A 26,164-nucleotide genomic window follows, 5' to 3' on the forward strand; every position below is an offset into this window, starting at 1 on the left:
AAAAATATATTGATCATATTCCTCTCTTCATATTGACAACAAAAACATTCTGCACTATTTATGATTGAACATAGAATCCCATATGTTAATACTTTTTAATGAGACATCCTATACAACAAGTTTATTGGTCGTAACTAATGGTATCATTACTGTTAATTAGTAACGCTTCAGAGATAAGTTGTAAGCCATATGTGACCAATTTGCCAGGTTGTATAAGATCCTCCTCCTGCATGACGCTTGCTTCTTTAGCTCGCCCGTCCCCTCCTGTGAGTGTTACCTTAGACGTCTCAGAAACATTTTTTTTTTACTGCTCCAACCGACCGACTGGTTTGTTGATTAGTTGACGGGTGGCCAACAGACTGGTCGGCATGATGAATGACCACCTGACATCTCATTTTGACACTCTGGATGATAGTAAACCTGTGTGTGTGAGTCAAATCCATTATTGTGTTGTAGTCTGGCGGATTCCACGTCCCTGTAGAAATCAGTCCTAAGTCCGACTCATATATAACTTTAACTGCAGTTTATACCCTGTTCTTCTGACACACACACACACACAGTGCTGGAGGATGAGGATGAGAAGCAAATGTTTCACCCCAGACTTTTGTTCACTACAGTGGGAACTCGTACAAATCCTATTACAAACTTTCACAACCCGCCAAAGTAGTTATTAATATCCTTCACTGATCACATTATCCGTGATGCACAAAAGATGTCATCTTTTAAGTCATTACTGAAAACTAAGCTACTTTCATGTACCTGTTCTTATTTTGCCTTTTACATTTCTTACATATTGCTTTTTAAAATATTTTAATGGGTCAATTGTCATTTTTATCTCGTGTTTGTTGTGTCATTTTAGTTTTAATCTTAGAGTACTTTGCAAGCACTGCAATGGAAATATGAATGGTTTATGACTTTCATTAGATCAAGAATCAGCGATTGGCGTTAGAGGAAATATTATCAGCTCTGCAGATATTCCAGACTGTTTATTACAGGCTGTGAGGCGTTGTATCTGATAAAGGGCAACACTGGCGTGATATATTGGTCTATCAACCTCATTACATTTAACAGGGAGAGAAAGATAAGAGAGCAAGAATCATCCCTCACTTAATTCATTATTTGGAACTAATTCTTGTATCAGTCCAGTGTCCAGTGTTTCTTTTGCTCTCTCTCTTCTATTACTCATGACTTTGCATGCTATTCTCTCCCTTGCTATTGCAGCCTGACATTCACTTTTATCTACAACTCTGAGAATATATGCAACTAATACCTATCCAGCCCTCCCTGTACTTGTTCAGCCTGTCCTTTTTTTTTGAAAAGTATACGATTGCAGAACTCATTGCTGGGAAATTATTATTGGCTCTCAGAAATATGAAGCAGTTCTAAAATGTTTACTCTTGAACTTGAAAACACTAGTTGGACAGAACAAACTTTTCAAGATTTGGTAGGACTGGATTTGTCGCAATCAACTTACCATGGAAGGGGACAGAAAGAATCAAAGAGAGAGTGACAAGCAGCAGACATGATATGGAGTGAGGAGGCAGAGGAAAGATGGAGAAATAGATTTACATAGATGGACAGGTGAGAGAGAGCAAACCATAAATAGAGCAATAAGAGAGAGAACACTGTTCACACTTCTGTGCTATAAACAACCCTCTTCACATCCACCCTCTACTCACAGGTTCATTCATTCTGAGAAAATATTATTTCTTCACACCTAGATCAGCATATCAGTCTACAAAAATGCTTGACAGCCGCATCTATTCCCTTATCCTGTACCTTTTCAGTTGCGGCAGCTACTGTGCACAGTGCCGATCATCAAGGTAGATTTACAGAGCCCATTTGCTTATGGCAGGTTCTTCTTGGGACTCTAATGTTTGGTTTTGATGGCACAGTTGAGACAGCAGTTCAAATACTGATGTCATTGCAAATTTCCTACATGACTTATGGCTGTCATGCATTCTGGGCCACAGTCTGCTTCTTTTGTTTTCAAAATCTAACCCACCCATGTTCAGTGACAATTTTGAATTTTGTAATGATTATTCCTCAAAGGTCGAGGCTCAAATAAAGTACATTTCTTCTTGAAGAAAGCAGCGTTTCATTGTCTGCTTTTACCAATTACTCCAATTTAAAATGTAATGGTTTACGTAGTGAGGACCCGTCGCCAGTTGGGAGATGAGTCCCCACAAGTACTGGAACTGATATGAGTCCTCACAATGTCATTCAAACATACACGCATACACATGCATTTCAACATTCATGTCATCACTTCGCACATGATCTTACAAGACACACACTTGTCGATAGGTAGCCACACACTTGACTCATTACGATGCCCACAACCATTCACACATTTCTTCACGTAAAGTCACACACACAAACGCACATTGCTTATTCAAAGTTAACATTCAAAATTCTGCAGTGATTGTCTCTCTGGGGTGTCTTTGTCTGACTGCTCTCGTGAGTCGCGACGAGGTGGAGGAACCTCACAATTGGCCGATAATTAGCTGAACCTCAGTGTAATGTGGGTTGAACTGCTGGAAATAAAACTGCCAGCAAAATCAGCAGTTATTTCAGAAATGAACAGTGAATGAAAGGATGAGGAAAAGTGCATAGACATATGAAGGGGAGGAGAGCAAAGGAATGGAGGGAGGGAAGGGGGCAGGAGGGATGAGTGGAAGAGGAGGAAATTAGATGGATTGGAAACTAGATACATTTGAGGGAACGAGGAGGACAAAGAGGGATGAGGGAAAAGTGATAAATGATAGTCAAGGAGAAGAGATGAGGTTAGCAGGTAGAGAGGAGAGAAAAACAGAGTACAGATAATTAGAGGGAGAGTAGGAAAGCTGGAAGAGAGCAGAAGAAGAGGTAGGGGAAAGCAGGCAGAGGTAGAGAACAATTAAACATTAAAAGGGCATTTATAAGAACGACACATAGAGACAATTAACATTAAAAGTGCAATTACATATCTGAAGAGTAGAGAGAGAGACAATCTGACATTAAAATACCTCTTATGTTTCAGAAACAATATGAAAGATGTGGAGAGAGAGAGAGAATGGGCTCTTGACATTAAAAGAACATTAACATTTTCATGCACGATGAAAAAGAAGAGAAGGAAAAGACATGAAACAAATATACAGAGGGGGAAAGGAAGAGAGAGAGAATAGCAAAGATAATACGATGTGTAAAGAAAAACATCTTCAGTATCAAAAAAGCCAATTAACATTCCCAATCACTGAAGAAAGGGAAAAGGAGAGCGAGAGAGATGGCAGAAAGATGGAAATGTAATGGTCAACAGCTGATTAATTTATAATGATGACAGATTAAGAGAATGGGAAAAAAGTCAATGCAGCAGAGACTGAGATATACTGACTTTTGGTCTCTAGTAATAACCCTATGCCAAGAGCTCCACTAATTCGGGCACGCCTGATCGATTGGTACCATCGGAGTGTTGCTACGACCTTCGGAAGGGGTCGAACCAGCAAAATCCCAAATCTTTCTTGAGCCCTTTTTGAATAACTGTTTTTCTGAAGGTTGTAGAGACTTGTATGTAGGCTCTGCCCCCACTAATTCGGGCATGCCTGTTCAATTGGTACGATCCCCGGAAGGGGTAGTTCTGGGTTTGAGTTTTATATTGGGCCCAAATCCCACACATATGGGCCCAATTCAAAATGGCTTAAGGTCGAATATCTTTTTTTGGGAAGCTCGTAGAGACTTAGACCCTTCGGAAGGGTATATCTGTGCCTTGGTCCCCTTGTTGCGTAATCGGGGCCCATTTGAAAATGGCTTATGGTCGAATAACTTTTCCTGGGAAGGTCGTCGGTTTAGTTTTAATAAAGGGGAAGGTTACATACACACTCGCCAAAGTTCAGGTCATTTGAAGCAAGCAGCGCAGAGTTGAAATTCAGCCCATACTAGTGCAGTCATGTAGCCGTAAGTTAACCGGTAAATGGTGAATAACGTTTTTTCTGAAGTTCGTAGTGACTTGTAAGTTGGCCCCGTCTATACTAATTTGGGTATTTCCGTTCTATTGGTACCATCGAGTCTGTCCAACCTTCGGAAACAGGTGAAATGCGGGAATGAAACTTAAAAAAATTATAATCTTTTTTTGTGAAGGTCGTAGGCACTTGCGCCTTTCGGATTTAATAAAGAGGAGCCTGAGGTCAATTTCAGGTCATTAGTGCGGAGTTATTACAATTCAAAATCAAGCTACTTAATATTCACAGAAACCCATGAGTGAAACGGGTAGGAGAAGGGATCATATCAGCGGGAAAACCACTCCCCTCCAGCCAAGTCATTTGGATGCAGAATATCGATTTAGAAGCATATAAGCCTGTGATCAGTAAATAGTGTAGTATTTTGATTTTGTGTGCCTGCTTTCATTTAAAACAACTTTTCTGGAAGTCGCGGAGGAGAATGCGGTGGAGGTTTTTTCTTCCTCTTCCAACATCCAGGATTTCCTCCATCAAGACGACATGCATGCCACAACAGTGGCATGACACTCTGTTGGAATTCACCTTTGACTTTGATGGAGTTGTCATGGAACTGAGCAACCTGGCTGGCATTAAGGCGAGGCACCTCAATCTTCAGTATAACAATCTGAAGAAGCACGTGGCGTTAACCGGGCTCAGCAAACGGGCCATCGTACAAATTTTCTGTTATGGTGGGGGTGACCATTGCTAAAGTGGATGGAGGGTACTTTCTGGACCTCACTTGTTTTCCAAAGAACCTCAGAGACCCTGACTCCCGCCTACAAAATCATGGCTTTGTGCGGGATCTCGCTTTGGAGACCCTGAATGCTGTAGTCAAGTCCTTTGTGGAGAGAATAAAGGCTCTCCCCATCAAGGACAAGCGGAGGCCAACGATACAGAAAACCAGCATCTCATCCCTGGCCAGCATGAATGTGTTGGAGCAGGACCAGCACTTCATCCTTTCGCTCCTCAATTGCTGTATTTCTTAGAACAGTGATAGCCCCCACATAAAGATCTTCCGGACTCTCCAAAAGTTTGGAATGAAAAGTGAGAGTACCCTCAAGCTACCAAAGATTGTGGATCCTCCCTCCATCACACCCACAAGCCTCCACAATGCCTGCACCATTGAGGCAAAGGACCCTAATGTGTTGTTGCTGTAGTCGAGGTCAGGGTTAGAGGTCAGGTGGGGATGCAGGGATGCCTTTATACGGCTCTGGGTGTACATGAGGCAGTCCATTTTCAGAGTACCTTGGACAGAATGACGTGGTTGTGTTACTGTTGTGACGACCCTCCCACTCTGCTGGCTGTGTTCCTGCTCGGTGATGGTTTCCTGGTGGGAGGAGCTGGGACATTCACCTGCTCATACCAGCCCATCTGATTGGAGCCTCCAAGAAGGCATAAAAGACAGCACTTTTGGGAGTGTCTCTCTCTCTCAGCAGGGCCTGCTGCACCAGTCTCATCCTTGTTACAACTATGCTGAAGTTGTGGAGCTCAAATAAACTGCTTTGGGTTAGATATTTGTGTGTGGCCTCCCTATTTGTTGCCAGCCTTGAGCCAGGTGGTAACACTGCATTGTGGTCAAGCTATTTCTCAACTTGTGTGTTGTGTTGGTAACACAGGGTGATGGGAATTATGGCTCTTTGAAGGGAATCAAAATGTTCCGGTCTGTTCCTTTCTGAGAGCCAGCTCACCATTCACATATAGCGTGGTGGCTGTGGCTACAGTCCCAGCATAACCGTAGCTTCAACCACAGCAAAGAGAACGCCCATTCACGCTAGGGTGACTGTTAGTCACTGTTGGAGATCAGCCCTCTGCAAATATAGATTAGATATAGTCCAAAATGTTTCGTAAGGGGACACAAAAATTAGTTGTGACTTGGCATTCCACACTAATGACACCACCAGGGGATATTTTCTCAGGCTTGACAAAGCTCCTTCAAGTCCACAGAAGACAGTACCCAACATGCTCAGTATACTTCTCGTGACAAGTAAACTGATGTGTAAATCGGTGATGGGCCCAAACAGAGTTCAGGTTTGAGCAAAATAGAGGAATGAGGGGTTGAGTGATGTGAAGAGTTTAATCCACCCACTGAAAAATATCCTGAAACATTTTCATCTTTGGTAGAATTGAGAATCACACCTGCGGGGCATTAACTGCTGATTGCCTCTAAAGTCACTCCTCACTCCATCTGAATTTAACCGGAACCACAAAGCTGCCTAAGTGCTGCATTACGTTTCCCTGCCTCATTAATGTAAACTGCAGCTGTAATTTATACATTTCAATGAGCTCCATTCATCACACTATCAATGACCTTCTGGACGTGCGGCTGACACTAACCCATGGGCCATGTCTGATTCATGACTCAAATGTGTGAGAGACGATTCTCAGAGGCATGGAACCCTCAGCTTTACTTTATCAGATTCTTCTGGTGTCTTCATACTGAACCCATGCATCTTTTGTTTAAATACATTTATTTAAATACTTTTAGACATAAAACATTGTAAAACACTGAATATTACAGAAGGTGACAGTTTGCATGTGCACACAACCAAAGCATGCCTTTCTAAAGTGTGCTGGGCCAATAGAAAAGAGGCATTACACAACTAACCAAAAATAAATGTTCACTGACGCCATAGAAACTTTTTTATTTTACAATTTCTCTTCAAGAGAAACAGAGTCATGATGCAGCAAAATAAATCACAGCTTGGTGTGTTTTAAGTAGCTGCTGGGTCGTCCCAGTGCTGTCAGCCTGAATTCTGGCTCCTGTGTGCTTCTCCGAAACCTGCTGTGGTTTAAAGCCAGATCTCTGAGGCCTTCAGGGGATGTTATAAAGAGCCTGTGATGAGTCTAAAAGCTCCTGCGAGGCTTCCTCTTCACTGAAAGCATCCCTGAATGTCCCTGTACTGTCAGGCTGCATTTACACATCTCCTTTGCTCCCTGCACCCACATCTGACTTTTAAATATTTGGAAGACTTCCTGTCCAACCTCTCCTTCCTTATTTCCTCTCAGTTCTCTCACATGGCGATTCAAGGAATAATCTTTTCTTTGATTTTTTGCAACTGATTTCTTAGTCTAGAATCATTTGAAGGGATACTTTGCCGATTTCCAACTGGTTTTGTATCATTGCAATGTGGGTTAGTTAAAAGTTAAACAAGTAAAGGAGTATAAATAAGTAGGCAGGGTGTCTAAAAAGGTAGGTAGGAGTCAACCAACAGGGCAGACAGAAAACAGACTAAAAAGGCTGGGATGGATGATCTAACAAGGAGATGGTGGAAATGGGCTGGTTTACAGCCCCAGTTGAAACATGTAAACTTTGCCTCATTCGCACCGCCCGGTGCGAATTTGCATTTACTTGCGTCTATTCGCATCTGTGCATTGACTTTGTATGTAATATTTGTGAGTGAGGAGGAGGATTGTCAATTATATTCTGGATTTTACAGGAGCCAGTGCAGAAATGCTAATTCCTTAGTTTTTGTCAGTACACGTGCTGCAGCATTCTTGATCGACTGGAGAGCTACAACAGACTTACAGCAGCTTAATAATAAACACAGGATGCGCTGGATGTGTAGGTAAAAAAAGGCCTCAATGTGTTTTGATATTGTGTTGAGATAATTGATAACCTGGGCTTTGTTTGTGTGTGTAACTAGAACTGTGTTACGATTGGTAGTGGTGTTACGGCTATTGGAGGCCGAGAGCTGAGTTTCCTTAACTATCTGTAGTCTGGGCCAGGCTCAGGTGTAACTTTAAAACTGATTACGCACACACAAGTTGATTGTGTCTAACAATACTGGGCGCAAGAGTGCTGTTTCAGCTGTTTTTGGTTCTTACTCCTGTTGGCTCAGTTAGGAAGGTTTTGGTTTGTAATTGGTTTCCTTTAGCTAGATTAGTGTAGCTCTTCCAGGGCCCGCTTTTGGTTGCATTGAGTTATTTGTTTTGAACAGCATCCACTGGCCCTTTTCTCTTCCCTTTGGTTGTGTTTTGCCTTCCTTGTAAATAAAATGACTATATTTTACTAATTCCAACTGGTTTTATGTCACTTCCCCTCTCCCCTAGCGATTTGCAGTTATCTGCTTTTTTTTCTGAGCTTTTGCCCAATCACCATTGCTGCGTCTTTGCCAAACACAGATAGCACGAGCAAAGGATGAACATTCTTAGTGAGTCATTCCTAATTCAAACAGCAGGAATCCTGTGGTTCCAAACCTGTCCATGTCACTTGATCTCAACAACACTCTCGCACAAACATTTTGACTCCTACCTACCTTTTTAGACACCCTGCCTGCTTATTTATGGTCCTTTGGACTCGGTTGCCTGTTTTGACAACTTTTAACTGTTGCTGACCTTTTCCCCTCTTCACCATCACGTAGAGTTTGCTTTTAATACGACTGTCCTGCCTGTTGAGTTGTGTATTTTATGTACAGACCTTGTTTTCACAGTATAATAAGGTAACCTGTTATGGAATAGTTCATGCTTATGAATCAAAAAACCTTGCAAACTTTGTTCACAAATCAAATTTATAATTTAACTACAAGAAATTGTGAAGTGGAATTCCAGCCCGGAAGCATTTGCAGAGAGTATGGTTTATATATAGATCAACAAGATTATACATAGATGTATTAAAATGATGTCAGAGCTGATGCCTGTAAGATTTGCTTTCTGTTTTAGTTGTTTTTTTATTTTTTTCCCCCAATGATTATTGTTGGAGCAGCTGAGAAAGGCACATAGTAAGTGTCATTGTGGTCATTTGTACAAATAAAGCTGGGTTGAATTTAGTTGAAAAGCTTAACCTGCATTTCTGCATATATTGTAATGACCACATTTCTGACATGTTATCGGTTCGACAGGATTTAATGAACATGTTTTTGTTGTGCAAAATGAGTTAAATGGTCAAATAATATCAACAAGTTATGGTGTTACGCAGAATTCCGAGTGAGATGCCAAGCATTAATGGTGTCTCATTGGACTGGTGCCTCTGACCAACTAATCAACCACATTCACACGTACTTAAAGTGTAAGTCTTGCAGCTCTAGCACCTGCTTCATCTTTTGTTAATGCGAGAACACCACTGTGATTAAAGTGTTGCGGTGTCTTCTTAATTAAAAATGTGACCAGCATGAGGATGCACTCTGCATCAGGAACAATCCAGACCCACTCTCATGTGCCTGTAACCCAGAGGAGGCCTGCTATTGTTTCTACACACATTTCTACCTTAAGTAATGTTCTGATGTCACTGCATTAAGTTGCATTGTTACAGACGTATATGTAGCTTCAATTATATTTCAAAATTCAATGAAATGAAATGAAAATGTATTTCAAAGCCTTATTCAATGCATTTCTTTGGAGATGATGTGAGAGCTGCACTGATTGATTTTTGGCCATTTAGGAAGAGTAATCGGCTGTTTGGTTCTGAGCAGGTAGTACATTGGGATTATCAGAGCTTAGCAATTAAAAGCTACAGATGCCTTTGATGGACATGTTTCAAGCATTTTATGTTCTCTGTTTTTCTGTGATAACAAGTTCATCTTTTTTGTTGCGATCACAAGTTAATTATGTCGTTATCTTGAGAAAACAAAACATTGTTTCCTCTCGTTTATCACTTAAAATGTTTGGCTTATCTGTATCCTTTATAAATAAAAAAAAATTGCACAAAATTGTGGGGGAAATGTCTTTGTTCTTTGAATTTTGGTCGATGGAAATACAAAACAAGATGAATTCCTGAAAATGGCTGATTTATTTGAGTTGAAGACATCTCTGACTACATACAGACACAAAAATAAGCATTTTGACTGTATCATTTTGGAGGTATTCCAGTGTAAAATCCTATATTTGTATATTTAGATAGCTATAATTCTGAGTACTTGAGGTGCTTTAAAAAGACATAGCTCCATAATTCCTGACAATGACTGATATATTTGACATTCGGATATCACTGACAACGTATACTGAAATGACTTCAGATCTAATAAGAAATGTAGCTATTTCACAGTAGAAATGTCACACTTTGGAAAATCTTCCAGTAATTGGCAAGAATTATGGAGTTATATGTTTTTATTGCACTTCAAGTATTCAGAAATGTAGCCTAGCTTTTTCAAGGTACAAATACGAGACTCTCTCTTTGGAATATGTTTTAATTCATGAAGTAAAAATTCCTGATTTCGACCCAAACATTAAAAGAAATGAGGGGAAACAACCTTTTGTTTTCTTGTGACGACGAGTTAATTATCTTCTTATCTTGTGATAACAAAGCTTGTTTTCTCGAGTTAATGACATAATTATCTTGTGATTTTGAGATAATGGTATGAAAAAGTATTATTACAAGCACGGCCGTTCTCGGCTTCTGCAGAAAACAGCTGCCAGCTGCTGCTAATGAATCAGGCAAAAAATGTGCCGTGAAACCGACACCGAGAGCTAAACGACGCTAAAAAGCTTCATGGAGCTTGAGAGTTTGCATAATGCAGAAGAATATTTTTCACTTGTACTTTAATTATTTTTTCCACATTTAAAACTGTGCTTGGTGTATATATGTAGCTTGCACCTGGGACTCAAGTCGGATCTCATTTCCATGGCGTGTGCTGCATGTACTCACACATTGTGTTAAAGTGTATTTCCTTCTCCGGATGAGATATTTAAATAAGATGCAGTATTACAATTTAATATCAGGTGGAGTAATATCTGGCCCAGCCATTTTTCTTTTGATAGTGACTCATGATTATCCTTTCTAAATGCATTGTGAGCATGAGGAGAAACCATGGCCGGTTTAAATGTGTAGCCTACAGTAACAATATCTCTGCTGTGTGCCTTGTGTAATAACAGTTTTCACTCTCTTTACATAGCGATTACATTGATGGATTTTGTTATTAGAGCATATTTTGTTCTCATATGGGTCAACGCCATAGAATATGTCACAGAAGCTGTCAAAGTAGATAAGGGAGGCCAAAAAAAAGTCCTATATACTCTATCGGTTATCTTCCACTTTGACACGCTGCATGGGATCAAATGAGTTTGTCAGGTGGAAAAACATAAAGGTTTACTGGATGGGTAGTCTTTGGGTGGTCAAATGCACCAACATTACCATGGTAACCAGTGTTATTTGGAGCTTTCTTCCACTTGTATATGTGGGTATTTGCTTTCTCCGAAAGGTATCCATCAGCAGGGAGAGCAAAGGTGACAGCAAGTGAAACACTGCTGAATATCAATGGCTCTTGGAAATATGAAGCCATTAAACTGTAAGTGTCAGGGTTAATCCTCACGGGCGTGCTGGTACCCGTGATTGTTACCATAGTAACACCATAGTATCCAAATAACCTTGGATGACAATGAAGGAGATCGATTGCTTTGATTAGCAGACAAATCATATTTCATACTAACGTGCAGTGTTAATGGAGAACTAATGTAACACGCTTGTTTGTGATTCAAGTAAGCGGTTATTTAGTTACATTTTCAAAAGCAGTTACAAATTTGTTCTGCTCCATTAATACAGGCGAGTGCCTCCCTTTGTGTGCTGCAAGCAGGAGAGAAAACCGAAATTGATCTTTTTGCAATACATTTCGACTTTTGGACTGAGACGATAAGCCTAAAGACACAATTACTAAGTGCTGCATCGCTCGCTGTGTGTGACAGACTGGTGTACTATTGCACGCAATGTTTCTATAAGTTACTGAAAATAATAAGAAAATGGTCAAAGTTAGGAATGAAGCTTCGAACTATTCTGTACAGCCCAAGTCAATACATTCAAAAGGTAGGAGTACAGCAGTCTTTTGTGCAATATAACCATCATGTCCCAAGGAATCGCAATTCTGGTAACGCAAACGTACAAACAAGTTTCTCGGTAGGTAATGATGTAACGTAAGTTACTTAATAATGGCAATAACATTGTAATGTAATAAGTTACTTTTAATAGTAACTTTACCCAACAGTGCTAATGTCTCATATCTACTATCACACAGTCTGATGTTGGTCCACTCACTTGGTCTATAAAGTGGTGCAATCATGATCAAACTGTAATCTCCCCCTTTTACAGAGAGAAATCTATGACGCCATCAAGCAAGAACAGATTCTTCCTTTGGTAGAAGCAGTGAAGAAAAGGCACGAACCACAAACTACAAACTTTGTGAGATCTGTTCTATCTTCTTTCTTCAGCCAATATCACTCACAGTATGGTAGCTCCAGCTTGGTTTCAAGTGCAACACGCAGCGCGGCTTCATCAGGAAGCATCGTGTGATTTAACACAACTGACAAACACAACACAGACATGTGACACACACTGGGGAGCTTATGTGATAAAATGTCTGCTCTCCTAGAGAGGCAACCCTGTCTCCTACAAAATCACGTTCCCATACAACTAAACATATCTTGCACTGTCTTATTTTCCCAGCGGTGTAGCACCCTTTCCTGGTCTCCTAAAGAAATACGTTCCCACAACTAAACTGCATTCTCAATTTTGTTGAGAGGGAAACATTTTCTACCGGATTGCAGTCTCAATTGTAAACATGTGATCAATGTTGTAAATTGAAAGAAGATAAAACAAAAACGTTACAGAATGACTTGGTTAGGTTCAGTAAAACACCTTGGTGTGGATTAATATAAGTACATTTATGACAATGTTTAAGTTACAGACAAAGTTTTAGAGATTCAAATAAGTCAACGTTGACTTTTGGTTTCACACAGGACACAAACAGCGGTCACCGGTTTGGTCCACCAGTCCACCCCAACCTCCTCCCTACATGGACATGAGCAGAAAGGTATTTGTGATACAAAAACACAAGTAATCAGGAACAAATGGTTTCCCTCTATACGTTATTCACAATGCAGTCTTGCTGTATGGGAACGTACTTTTTAGGAGATCAGGCTGTGAGAGGTGACACACTGTTATGCCTGGAAATAAGACAGTGGATGTATCAATCACATCTGTGTGTAGGAGCCTTAAGCTCCAGCAAACACAATTGGCGAGTGCTTGTTGGAAGCCAGAGAGGGATAATGCTCTTGCCATACTCACACTGGTTGGTCACCTGGCTGAAGGAGGTTGATTGCCTCCTGGTGAAGCTACTAACTAACCACTTACTGGTAAAAAGAAGCAGCAGTTGAAACCAAATGTATCAGAGGGGAAACTTTTCCCAGTCCAACAGTTAATTAAGCAGTGACAAGAACTGCAGGACAGTAACTAGATGCCAATTCAGAAGTTAATGCACAACCCAAGGCTTTCTACCAGCACTCCGAATACCAGAGGATAAACCGACACCCAGTTCCAAGGTTCAAGAAGAGCCTGTCGAACGGAAGCACTGGATAGAGTTTGTGGTTATGGACATTGCTCGCAATGTCATCCTCATACTCAGCAATTCTGTGGCTGACAATCGCATGAAGATAGACTATGAAGTTTGACCTGCTCCCCAACAACTGTGCTTGTCTATGCAGTGTTTTCCTCCAGGATGAGCTGGTGGCACGGTCAATGGGTACCAAAATGAGCTCAAAGAAAAATAGGTTTTCCTCGATGATGTATTCACGTCCTTGTTGAAACCTCAAACATACTGAACTTCCTCAGTTGGACTTAAATCCACTCAGTAACTAAGATGGAACCCATGGTGACCCCCCCCCCGTATTACTATGTAAGAGAAACAATAACAACAACACAAACTAGAACTAGAACTCACAACAGAAATATGTATTTGGCTTTAGCCCTGTAACAGTACAAGTAAAAAGATTTGAATTATTGAGTCAGACAGTACAGGGACATTCCGGGGTGATTTCAGTATGTAGGAAACCTTGCAGGAGTTTTTAGACTCACAACAGACTGTTTATAACATCCCCTCTGCATTAGAGATAAGCACACAGGACACAGTATCCGGCCTGACAGCACTGGGACAACCCAGTCCCAGTAATCTACAGAGGCCGTTACCTAAAATACTCCCAACTGCATTTTGCTGCATCAGGACTCTTGAAAAGCTTCTTGAAGAAATGAAATAAACTAAACAGTCAAAAACTTTCATGTTCATTTCCAACATGCTAATTCAACAATGTCCAGGGTTGGTTGGTACTCTTGATGTAACATTTTTGTTCCAACATTAGCCATAGCCCTGACTTCCCTGGGGCCCTGAGCTAAATTCTACCAAGACCTGTGAGCCATGTAAACCATTTGCCGTTACTTTGTTTGGAGCATATCTATTGCCTCCACACAGCTCTCAACATGGCAACAGCTGAGCCGGCGGCTCGCAGCTAACGGTGCCAAGAGCAGTAACAGTGCTTCCAACGGCGCCAACAGTGTGAACCTGAGGGGGAACTGGAGGGTGGATGCTATGCTTCCTTAACGACGCCATTGTGACTGCATTGTCAGCTGTATCCACCGTATTAGCGCAGCGCGGTGGCCCGGAACTAGCCAGTGGGGCACACTCACATGCACTAAAAGGTTCACACTGTCGGCCCGGCTATGTAAACAAAGCACAGAGAAGCTCTGATTACAACACACACAGAGGGAGACATCTGCTTAAGTAGGCATTACTGAATTATATTTTTATATAGATAATAGTTGTTTGCTGCTGTATTAATGCTCTGAATATTGTATAGAGCACCTTAAATATATCAACATTTCAGAATCAAAAATCATTCATAAAAACATGAATCGGGGCTTTGAACTCTGCTACCGACAGCACCAGCCACATCAGTAGTGCTGTGAATGCTCAATTCTGGTGAGAACACGAGAAAGGCAAATTTAGGAGCTTGGGTTTGTGTTTCAGTGCGGGGCCGTGGGGATCCAGACAACCTTGTAGGTACAGTAGAGGGCATGTTACTGTGGGTTGGCAGAGCTGTTGAAAAGCCTTTTTTCCTCATCTAAACCAGCATTGTCCTTTAGACTGTACGAGTGGTTTTATATCAGATAACCCTCTGTTTGGGATTTAAAGGCCTTTGTAGAAACAGGACAAAACATGCTCTAATAGGAGGGCACATTTTTTTTATTCCTTATCTTCAACCAGTCCAGTCTTTCAATACAACACCTTCCTTCCCCAGCATCACTGGAACAGACGAAGAAACCAAAATAGGAGTTGCTCAGGGATTTGGTGAGGCTCGTTGATCCGGAACAATACAGCAGGAACAGAGCGAGTGTGAGCAGATATGAGCAACGCACTGAAACTTGTATCGGTTCTGTTTAGAGTTGTTTTTATTACATCATCTCCTCTGCCCTTTTCTTCCTCTAAAACCAACACTTTTATTGTCTCCGCTTCCTGGGAATGAACCATAAAAAAGGCATGAATGTGTAGATAAATGCACAGAAACACTCAGATGCACTGCTACGGAATCTGCCGTTATACACACATACACATAAAGGGACATTAGGGAATATACAGGAAGTCAAATGAGTGCCTGGAGACGCACTTATCCGGGTTTAATAATCCAGAACCGTCCTGCACGCAGACATACCGTACATTTACAACATTTACATATATAATAAATGCACATAAATGCATAATAGAAACCAACTTTGAAGTACTAGTGGACATTAATATAACACACATCTATTAATGAATAGATTACAGTTATAAAGACGAATCAGCTTTCTGTATCAGTTCTGTGTCCAATTATTAACTTGTTTTCATACAAATATTGTCCTGCTGTTTTGTCAAAAATTAGAGAAAGTCCAAGCCGGCGTCTTCAAATTGTTTCTCAAAACCCAAATGACATTTTATTTGCAATGAAAAGCAGCAAACCCTCATTTTTAACCTAAGATGAATCGATTAACTTGAGACAAACAGTAAGCAAATAAAGGTATTATCAGATTTAGTGATAATGGAAACAACCAGTTATAGTTTGGATCTTAGGGTCATCATGCAGCAGCTGCAGTAGATGTCGGGTATAAAATAAGGCAAACTGGTTGAAAAGTGTGTGTGCAATGTGCATCACGCCCATGCTCTTACCCCCCTCCTGTGATCGGACAGCAGTGTGTGTGTGTGTGTGCTTTAATGCATTATACGTCATTGTTGTGCAGGATGTCAATTAGTGCCTCCCGGTAACACCTGGGCCCGGCAATGCCAAAAGCGAGGTCTGCTTAATAATGACTCAGACTCCTTTGTCTTGGCAACGTCACCTCAGTTGTCTTTTGGTTCCTTTTGCACAACTTACAACACTCTCATGCAGCCTCACCCCTGATGCGTACCTTATACTTGTGATTACTGACACACACACTCCATGCTTTGGTCATATTCAGCTATGCATCTAATCAAGCCAATTTCAAACTAATGTAGTTGCTGTCTTATTGCACAGTTGGGCCAAAATAAAGTAGTAGTTTAGGAGGACTGGGAGATTATTCCACTCAAAACAAAAACTGCTGGTGTTCATTTAGAGCGAGGAGTTATATATTCACCTGATCCCTCTGCTGATCATTACAAACTATCATTACGAAGCCTGCTTTCCTTTGTTCTGTTTCCAGCTGTCCATCATTATTCCATTAGAGTGTCCCATTATTTTGGGCACCAATGCTGCAGGAAAAAAACTCCCTTCATCATGAGCTCTGTGACAATACGGAGATTAATAAACCAATGGTTATTAATTTCATGCAGCACAATCAGGATCTCCATTCTTCCCCCTGCTTGGAGTATGCTGTGTGTGTGTGCGTGTCCTTCTGCCTTATTGAATTCAAATACATATTTGAATAATGCACATGTTTATGTTAATGCAGGCATTTGTTTTGGATGTGTCCCTTATTTATAGCAGCAGCTTTCATAACCACCGATAAGCAGAAGAATGTCACAGCGTCAGTGCATTTTAGCATTACACGTGTGTCCTGCTGTCGGTGCCATACTAATCATTGTAATGACTTTAACAGCTCCTCATATACGGAAGGAAAAAAGAGTTCTGTTTCATTAAGTGTGGGTGTGCAGACCTTTGTGTGTCCTTCCTACAACAGAGATGATTTTCATTGCCCATGATAAGCATAATAAAATGTCAACATGTCCATAAATCCTGCCTGTGTTGGCTGTGTTTCTGCTACAGATAGCAGCACAGCTCACACGGGCAAAATGTGCAGTAAACAAGGTGGAGAGGCTTAGGCTCGGAAGCTGTGCTATTGTCTTGTGCTTTTTCTATAAAAATAGTAATATTAATTGTGGTAAATTGAAAGCTGACTGATGTGTTCAGGGGCATGTCAAACATGAACAAATGTCACTTTCTCATATCATGTTTTTAGTGCCATGTTGAAGTGTTGACTTATCATGTCTGAATCACCCAAATCCCATGGGTGAACTTGGAACAAGCCTCCTGGTTAAGCTTATCCCAGAGCGCTGGAAAAGAGACTTTGGCCCTTTGTCGAATATTGATTTTGGAGGAGTAAAGTGGATTCTGCACCTCTGCAAGGAAACTGCGGCATCATGGGAGTTTGAGGACTTTTTAATTTTTTTAAATTAAATTAGTTTTTATTGCAAGACAAGAGAGAATACAAAAACATAACGACAAGAGGACGACAACAACAGTGAATACAGGCCAGCTAACATCTTGTAGTAGAAAGTACATAAATGAAAGGGCAAATACATCCGTAAACATGTGCATATAACGCTGTAAAAATATTAATAAAGTCAGGGGCAGTATTGCCCCCTCCACTGGCGGCAAAGCACGATCACGGCACCGTCAGGGAACTCCAGAACAGGTCAACAGGATCAGTCAGGCCGGGTCAACAGGGTTATTGTTTTGTTTTGTAGTTATTGATAAGAAATATTATTTATTCATTTATTTACTGTTTTAATTGTATTTTTGCTGTTGTTGTTTTTTTGTTCTTTGAGACTGATTTTTCCAGCTTTGGGTCACTCCCAGACTGTTTAAGGAAGGGGCTGGCCCAGTGTGGGTTTGATCCCTTTAAAAAGAGAAACAGCTCCCAGTGCCTAGGGAGGACCCAGCCTTCCATCCCCATGCCGCTCGCTCCAGAGGGAACCATCAGAGTGCAGCGAATTGAGCTCCTCAACCACAGCCGTGTGCTGAGCTCTGCATTAGCTTCAGTTAATCTACGTTACAATCGGCGATGCGATCCTCAGCTCCTCCAGTCCACGATGAGCTGTCCTTGGGCAAGACACTAAACCCAAAATAGCTCTTAAAGGTATTTGTGAATGAGTTAGTTAGAGTCCTGATGGCCAGGTGGCACCTTGCATGGTAGCCCCTGCCATCGGTGTGTGTGAAAGGGTGAATGAAATGTAGTGTTAAAGTGCTTTGATTGGTCGGGAGAGTAGAATAGCCTTATACATATACAAGTCCATTTACCATTGTCCATCATGGCCTGAACAAAAAATAGTTGCATTTTTCCGCAACACACTCTTCTCTCTTCTTTCGCTACTCTCGTTCCTCTGCTGTCCACCCTCTGACAGGGTCATATTGGATACTACCCGCCTTCTTGATGGTTGGCAACCAACCCATACACAAGTGAGAACCTGTGGCTGGGACACTAGATAAGTACCAGAACACTCTGGAAGGGTTATACTGTTCATCCCCGCTGGCCTGGGAATGCGTGAGGTTACCCAGGTGGAGGTCATACCTTTAGACTTTTGGGTTACCTTGCTTGGTGTGCTGCCACCATGACAAAATCTAATTCTAAAAATGAAGGTTTTAATCTTGAAAATCTGGTTAGGTTTGTACCAGGCTGCAACCTGCAGTTCTGAAAAGTGAAGCCAATGCGGGAATGTCTTAAAGTTGCATTCTCTCTGATGTCCATCAGGGGGCGACTCCTCTGATTGTATAGATGTCTATGAGAAAATGACTCTACTTCTCTCTTGATTTATTACCTCAGTAAACATTGTAAACATGAGTTGATGGTCTCAATCTCTAGTTTCAAGTCTTCTTCAATACAGCATGATGTTCATTTCGTAAATTATGGTCCATTTAGAGTCAAATAGACCATAAAGCAGAGTATACTTTAGGGCGAGGCAACCTTGTGATTGACAGGTCACTACCAGAGCCGTACATGGCGTCTCACCTCGGCAGTCCAAATATATATGGTCACTTCCATTCACTGGTTCCAAAATGTAAGATGACGGCCAAAATGTAGAACTCGACGCTTCAAAACCGCAGTATACAAACCAACGACGACTATGTCCACTTCTTATAGACGGTGTGGTTTGTACAATCAGCTGTAAAATAAGTGTATTTTGATGTCTGAATGAAGCAGAGAATCATCCTTCATCTATTATGCAGGTTTTCTTGAAAGAACGCTTCGTCTCAGCTCGTACCTCTTGAGTCTCGTTAGATCACAATGAGAGAAGTGAAAATTGTGTGCAATATTCTCACAATCGCACAAAATCTTCCATCTGCTCGCTTCTCAAACTATTTACATTCAGATTTCCTCACGCTCGTTAATCACGACTCTAAAATTAGGCTGCTGTGTGGGAACTGAAGATGCACACATCCTTCCAGTCCTTCTGTTTTTGAAGAACAATCAATCTGTTACTTTTCCCCTTCCAATACATTTTTTTTCCCTCCACATGTCGATCCTTCTCTTCACTTCCTCTTCACTTCCTCAATATGTCTCCCCTTTCTCTGCTTGCTTCCTTTTAATTCCTTCCTTTCCTCATTTTATTTCCTCTTTATACCTATTGTTTATACACTTTCTGTACAGTCGTATCTCTTGGTTTTAGGCCCGTGTATCAAACATTAGCGTGCCAAGGTGAACGGCATTCTGGGATTTGAGACCATATTATTCCAAATTGCTGCTTCAGAACGCACATAAGATGAGGGGCCGGCTATCAAAAAGGTACCCAGCGGAATGTTTTAACATTACAACTACATGAAGTATTAAAAGCATCATGTAGGTTATTCACCCCATATGGAGCCATTTCTAAAGGCACAGCGCAGACATGGAGGCAACGAAGAGGAAGTAATGGCATTGACATTCAAGACTTGCTCAAATCAACCGCTGCTCTCATTAAATATTTAAAGAGAAAAAACCAAAGAAAAAACAGCCACGCCAGTAGCTCTGAGGCTGGACTTAGTTAGGAAAATGTTGACATTGCGCTGTTCATCAAGTAAAGTTGCCATGTTCACGCTAACAGTTTGTAATTAGTACTCTGTCTGCTCATCTTCTCTCCTTTTTTCTTTCCGCTCCTCCTTCCTTCCTCTCTCTTCATTCCACAGCTGCCAGCAGCTTTTGCATTTTCTTGTGATGAATACTCGTGTGACGCAGCAAGTGGCATCATGGGAGATGAGACCAGTCTCTCTCTCACACACACACACACACACACACAGTCACATTATGATCTGAGTCACACATGCACGTTTTCACACACAGGAGTCATCAGAGAGGCTTAAGCGCTCTTCATCTCTGAAATATTCATGTTCGTTTTACAGGTAAAAGGGGGAGAGGGGGGGGGGGGGAGGAGATCAGTGGAGAAAAACAAAGGGGAAAAAATAAAGAGCAGACACGAGAAGTAAAAGCATAGAAGAAAAGGGGAACGAGGAAAGCTGGTGTTATGTAAATGGAGGAGGCTTGGAAATAAGGGAGAATAACAGAGAAGTTAGGAGAACAGAAGTTGCACAATGAAATCTGAATTAGTATTGACTAACTTCTTTGTTACAGCTAGTTTGTTCAATTTCTGACTGACTGAACTGCACTTGCTGTTGCCATGGTAACCATGGATGGACCGAAATCTATAAGATTGCAACTTTAAACTTGCAATCAATTTCAGTTCGGGTTGATTTAGAATTTGTGTTTGAGTGTTAACTAAATAATTTAAACTTTTTATGCGTGTCCAAACACCGCAACAAAAAACACACGGCAAAAAGATGTACCAGAGTAAAACAATGGTTTTGGTGGCCTCGGTGTGATCGGGGCCTAATACAGCATTTACTCTGAGAATGTTCCCACAGACAACCTGTTTGTAATACTGCTTAGATATTACAGAACTTTAATCAGTAGGCCACAGGCTCAATCACCATTTGTGTGTGTTGTCTATATACTGATGCCAACCTGAGATCCTCCAGCATCATCTTAATCGATCCCGTGACTCGAGGAGACTCAGCCGCCGCCATCATCGCACCACTTTTGAAATGACCTGTCAGAAGAGATTAAACAAGCCCCATTAAAATCATATTTTTAAACTCACTTTTACTTTAATTATCTATGTTTTGTTTTATTTGTGCGTATCGCTGCACAGCTCAGTTGCCGGACAATTTTCAGTGTTGTTTATTTGCAGAGCGCGCAAACGGCGCCAAATCATCTCACAGAGACGCCGCATGAAGATAAGTGACAAGAGTTGTAAGAACTGGAGGAGGAACGTAGCTGACTGAAGATCAGAAGTTGTATTTTGTAGCTGTGAAGTCTTACATCACTGACATTGTAAGCAACCCAAAGAGGACAGAGGGAATCAGATGAGTGCAGGAGGAGATGAAAGAGTGATGAAGACGTCGCTGACTGCAGACGAGCGGCCACGTGTGCAGCAGAGATCAGGTTGAAACGATAGAGAGAGTGCACAGTCCAAAGCCTTTAAAGCCATTGTGATGCTCTCGACAGAACACGCGTACATTCTGCAGCACTCATCTCTGTCCTGCGCTACTTTGATGTGTTTGCGAAGCAGCGAGACTTTGTGTGTTGCGACTGAGGAGGGAGTCTTTTGTCAAGCTGAGGGGGGCTGCGGAGTTCTTCCTGACCTGCTCTCAAATGTTCTGTTGTCGGCTGAGTCACTTCTTCTGCTGCTGAGCAAAGACGAGCGCAGGGAGCCAGGAGGGATTGAGATCATCCCCCAGCCGGTAGATACCCCCCCTCCCACACACACACACACACACACACACAGAGTGAGTCACACATCATGCCTCTATGACTGAGCCTTTCTACAGATTAGCACCAGATCAAGAAATATATATTCTACTTGTTTCTTATCTCATTGTTCTCGATAATGATGTGAACACTTACAAGTTGGAAACTGATTAAATGCAATAACTCCGATAAGACAGTGATTCGGCATACATTCACGGAAAAAGCAGGACGTTCAGTCTGGTTACAGCTAATGAGGTTATTTTAACTCGGGTTCAACACCAGCATCATACTCTATAAATTTCCTCTGCAAGCATTTGTATGCCTCCCCTCAGCCACAGCTCTTTCATGCCGCTACTCAACACCATTTAATAATAATGTAGTAATGAGTATATTCTTAAAAAGGTGCAAGATCCCCAAATGGGAGAATTTTAATTCAACATGTCGACGTAGAGCCAGCGGCTCATAGCTAACGGTGCTAACAGCATTAACAGTGCAAACATATTCTGCATATAAGAAGTGGATGTAGTCATCTTGAAGTCAACAATTGGTTTGTGGGCTGCCGTTACGAAGCCTCGAGTTTGGCCATTTCGCCGTCGGCATTTTTGCAACCGATAAAAGAAAGTGAGAGAAGCAGAGACGGCGTATACGTCTCTGGTAGCGGCACAAATACAGTAAGCCTGCTTGATGGTCTGTTTGACTCTAAATGGACCATCATTTACTAAATGAACATCATGCTGTACTGAAGAAGACTTGAAACTAGAGATTGAGACCATAAACTCATGTTTACAATGTTTACTGAGGTAATAAATCAAGAGAGAGTAATTTTCTCATAGACTTCTATACAAGCTGAGACTTTCTTTTTGCAACCGGAGCCAACATCGTGAATGTTAAATACAGCTCCCTTAAATGTTCTCTATAGAATATTCAGAACATTAATATATCTGTTGCTGTTGTTTGCACTAACACAAGGCTAACCGTGCTAGTTAGCCTTGCTAGCACAGTTAGCTGCGAGCCACAAGCCGTCGCCATGTTGAGAGCCGTGTGGAGGCAATAGATATGCTCTCAATTTCGCTTCTAGCACCTTTATAAAGTAGCAGAGTCTTCTTTTTATCTCTTCCACCGTGGGAGAAATCGTCCCATTACAACCATGAACAGGACAACATCACACAGTGCTTCGAGGTGCCTCACATACAGTAACAGCCTGCATCTTTTTGGCCCCTTATGACAGTGGAGTCAGTGTTTTAGTGAGTGGTCATCCTGCACGGTTCATATTTCACTATTGGGACAAAAAGAATCCACAGATGCTTCAGAAGGCAATGTTCTAAACTACAGACTGTGAAAAATGAACTGACTTTGAGTCCATGTGTTTAAAATCAGTCAAAGGTGCTGAGCATCATTCTGACCTGCATTTAACCCCGTGTGTGTTTATCAAGAACGACCCCCTATTTAACGGCATCATTTAACCTTATTAAGGAAACACAGACACCAGTACTCACACACTCACACACGCAGCACACACACATCTCGACAATGTGCTCGAAGCAACGTATTGCAGTATAAAAGGAGTAAAAATAGACAGAGAAATGAAAGGGAATGTTTTATCTTGTGTTATATCAGGCAAATACAAAAGGTGTTTTATCTTCTGAAGGCTTTTTTATTCACTTGTGAAACTCAAAGCCGAGCCTTGGATTTAGACATATAGAGCTCCTCCTCTGCCCCCCCGCGCGATGAGTCACTAACTGAAGTGAAGGTTCTGTAGTTTGTTAAAGTGACAGCGGTGCAGAAAGTGACAAAGGGGCAGCTGATGAGCAGATACTGGCACAGCATGGTAACAGGAAGTAAGATTCAGTGCAGCATGGGAAATGCTTATGTCATCCTCATAAAGGTGTTTTCTTTTTGAATGTTTATGGGAAGTTATGTAAAACATCTTATCTATCCTTCCAAACCGTGCCCGGGTATATATACCCCGAAGAAGAAGTTGGTAATTTGTCATTGCGGCTACAAGCGACTATTTTCCTTAACACTTCCTTGTTGCTACTTCAACCCATTCTCAGTCCCCAACTCATCAGTTACCACCACTTGGTCGGTGCCCTTTGGCATCAGAGATCGACACACATTCGCACACAGCCCCCCTTAAGCGACTGTAAGCATCGCACCGGGCTTTCAATTAACTCCAATGCAAACCATCCGGCAGCATTAGTGGGACGGCAAGAGCACGAGACGAAGTACAGAGTGAGTCAGAGTTAGTGAATGGGTCAAACAAACACAGGACTTAGTTTCACTCGGGGGAAACAAAGAGTGAACTTTAACATCTTGTCATTAGTCACGTGAGCTGTCAGTCACACAGTAGTAAAGTTTGAAGCCAGTACACCAAGTTTATGTTCCCCATACTCTGTTCCTTAACCTAACGAAGTGGTTGTGCTGCGGTTGTGCTGCCTTAACCTAACTTCCTGTGAAGGCGAAGGTTTATCTTGAAAGGACACTATGCGTGTAATGAGCATATTTTGGCACGCTGTCCCGACACATTGACAACTCGACACAGGCGCTCCTGCAGTCCATGTTGATGTGTCCTTGGGCAAGACACCTCACCACAAATTGCTCCCATAAGCTTACGGCGTGTGAACGTTTCGTGAATGTTAGTTAGTCCTGATGGGGAGGTGGCACCTTGCATGGTAGCCCCTGCCATCAGTGAATGAATGGGTGTGAATGGGTGAAAGATGACGTGTACTGTAAAAGCACTTTGAGTGGTCGGGAGACTACAAAGGCCGTATACAAGTGTGTTGGCTACTTACACAGAGGCACCTTAAATACAGGAGTGGCGAAGGGAAGTGAATGAGGGCTATTGAAAAGCTATTTTGAAAAACATAAAGCAGACAAAACTCTTTAATTGCCAAGATCCCTCGAACGAAAGATAAAACTATTTTGGAAACTGTGCAAACTAAGGTCATTACTATACTTTCACCACATTTCTGAAGCCTTTGAAGTTTCACACTTCATGTGTTAACGCTGTTTCTTGTAGTTAGTTTGGCGTACTGTCATGTCCTCTCTCCTTATGAAGCTCACCACACTTCTCCTGGAAGAGTGCCTCAGTCATTTGGCACACAACTGATTTTGACGGCCGCTGTTGTCACCTGACTAAAAAAACAGCCGAATGACAAACTAAATGTTCCAGAGTTTGATTGGAGCTGAACAGTTTGCGTGTGTGAGTTCAGAGTTTTAGCTCCTGCTCTCTGTTTGCGGAGTTTCACGCAAACCAAACCCAGCAGCAGCAGCTGATTTCACTAATTATCTTCAATCAAAGAGGGACGCTGCTAATTAGCAAAGTCGGCTGCTGCAACACTTGGTTGGAACAGAAACCTGCGGACTGTTCTATGGCAGAGGAACGGACGCTGCAGGGAATGGGGATCTGCTTTGAAGGGAATTTGAATTGAAGTTAAAATTTCAAATAAAAAAAACTCAGTTTTACACGGGTGAACCTTTTATAACATTGTCCTCTCGTCTCTGGCCTCAAGGTGACCCTGAATTCACAGAAGACGCATTCATAAAAACACACTTCTACTCCCCTTAAATAAGCATAATTAACCCTTTTCTTCCTCGTTACATAAACACAAAAACACCCAAGCATGCATCTTTGCACTCACCACACACACACTCATCCTTCCAGCCTTCTTTTTCTACATCTGCACACTAAAAAACAAGACAACCCAATTCACAGTTACAGGCGGCACATCTCCCTGTTCGGAGCGCCTCGGCTTTGGGAGGCGTCGGCGGCCGGTAAGCCTCCTCTGTGAGGAGGGGTGTTGTCAGCGAGGAAGTGCCTTTTCAATGCAGAAACAAAACAAAAAAATGAAAAAGACAAAAAAGCTGACTCGGAAGCGGCGCTCCTTATCCGCCCCCTCAGAAAGCTTAATCTCATTTCCACACTTGACTGTGTTCGCGGCCAACTAGTGAGTGCTGTTCCTGTTGTTCTGCCTCTTCAGGAGTCAACCGGGGAGAAGTTTATGAAGAGGCCAAGCACGAGGAGGAGGGGGAGGAGGAGGAGGAGGAGGGGGAGGAATGGATGGGGGAGAATAAAGAGACGAGAGGAGTTAAAACTGCACTGTGCAACTTCTCCAATAACTAATACACAGGATATTTTGACTTATTCATATTCCCTCTGAGTTTTTCAAGACCTAATACCTTGTGATATGGGGATGTTTTGGAATGTGTGTGCTGTCAGCAGTGAACATGTTGACGCTATCAAGGAGTCAAAATGTGAGCAAAGTCTATAGGGCCGTGACATGCAAGGTGAGGGTCATGTGACTGACAGAAGGTCACGTCTTACACTAACATGATGTGCCGCAGCTGAGATTACATCCTCTATAAAAAAAAAAGTAAATAAAGGTTTAGTTCTTCTGGCTCAGGAAGATCAACAATTATGTCAGGCTGGATTCATTCTCATCAGTTCCAGGTGAACGTTACCAGAATAAACTCAAGAGGTTTG

General features: G+C 41.8%; 1 long non-coding RNA gene across 1 annotated transcript in view; it reads right to left on the reverse strand.

The window, feature by feature from the left end:
* LOC142971507 (uncharacterized) overlaps positions 1-25,740 on the reverse strand; it is a 37,731-nt gene extending 11,991 nt beyond the window's left edge. The window contains exons 1-2 of the long non-coding RNA XR_012959353.1: positions 25,323-25,740; positions 20,896-20,980 (exon numbers count right to left, since the gene is read on the reverse strand). This is a non-coding gene — a long non-coding RNA (uncharacterized LOC142971507). The remainder of the gene's footprint in view (positions 1-20,895; positions 20,981-25,322) is intronic.
* Positions 25,741-26,164: the final 424 nt, after the last annotated feature.

The sequence above is a fragment of the Anarhichas minor genome, unplaced genomic scaffold (genome assembly GCF_050575085.1).
Source record: "Anarhichas minor isolate MPS153535 unplaced genomic scaffold, ASM5057508v1 ptg000046l, whole genome shotgun sequence".
NCBI lineage: Eukaryota > Metazoa > Chordata > Actinopteri > Perciformes > Anarhichadidae > Anarhichas > Anarhichas minor.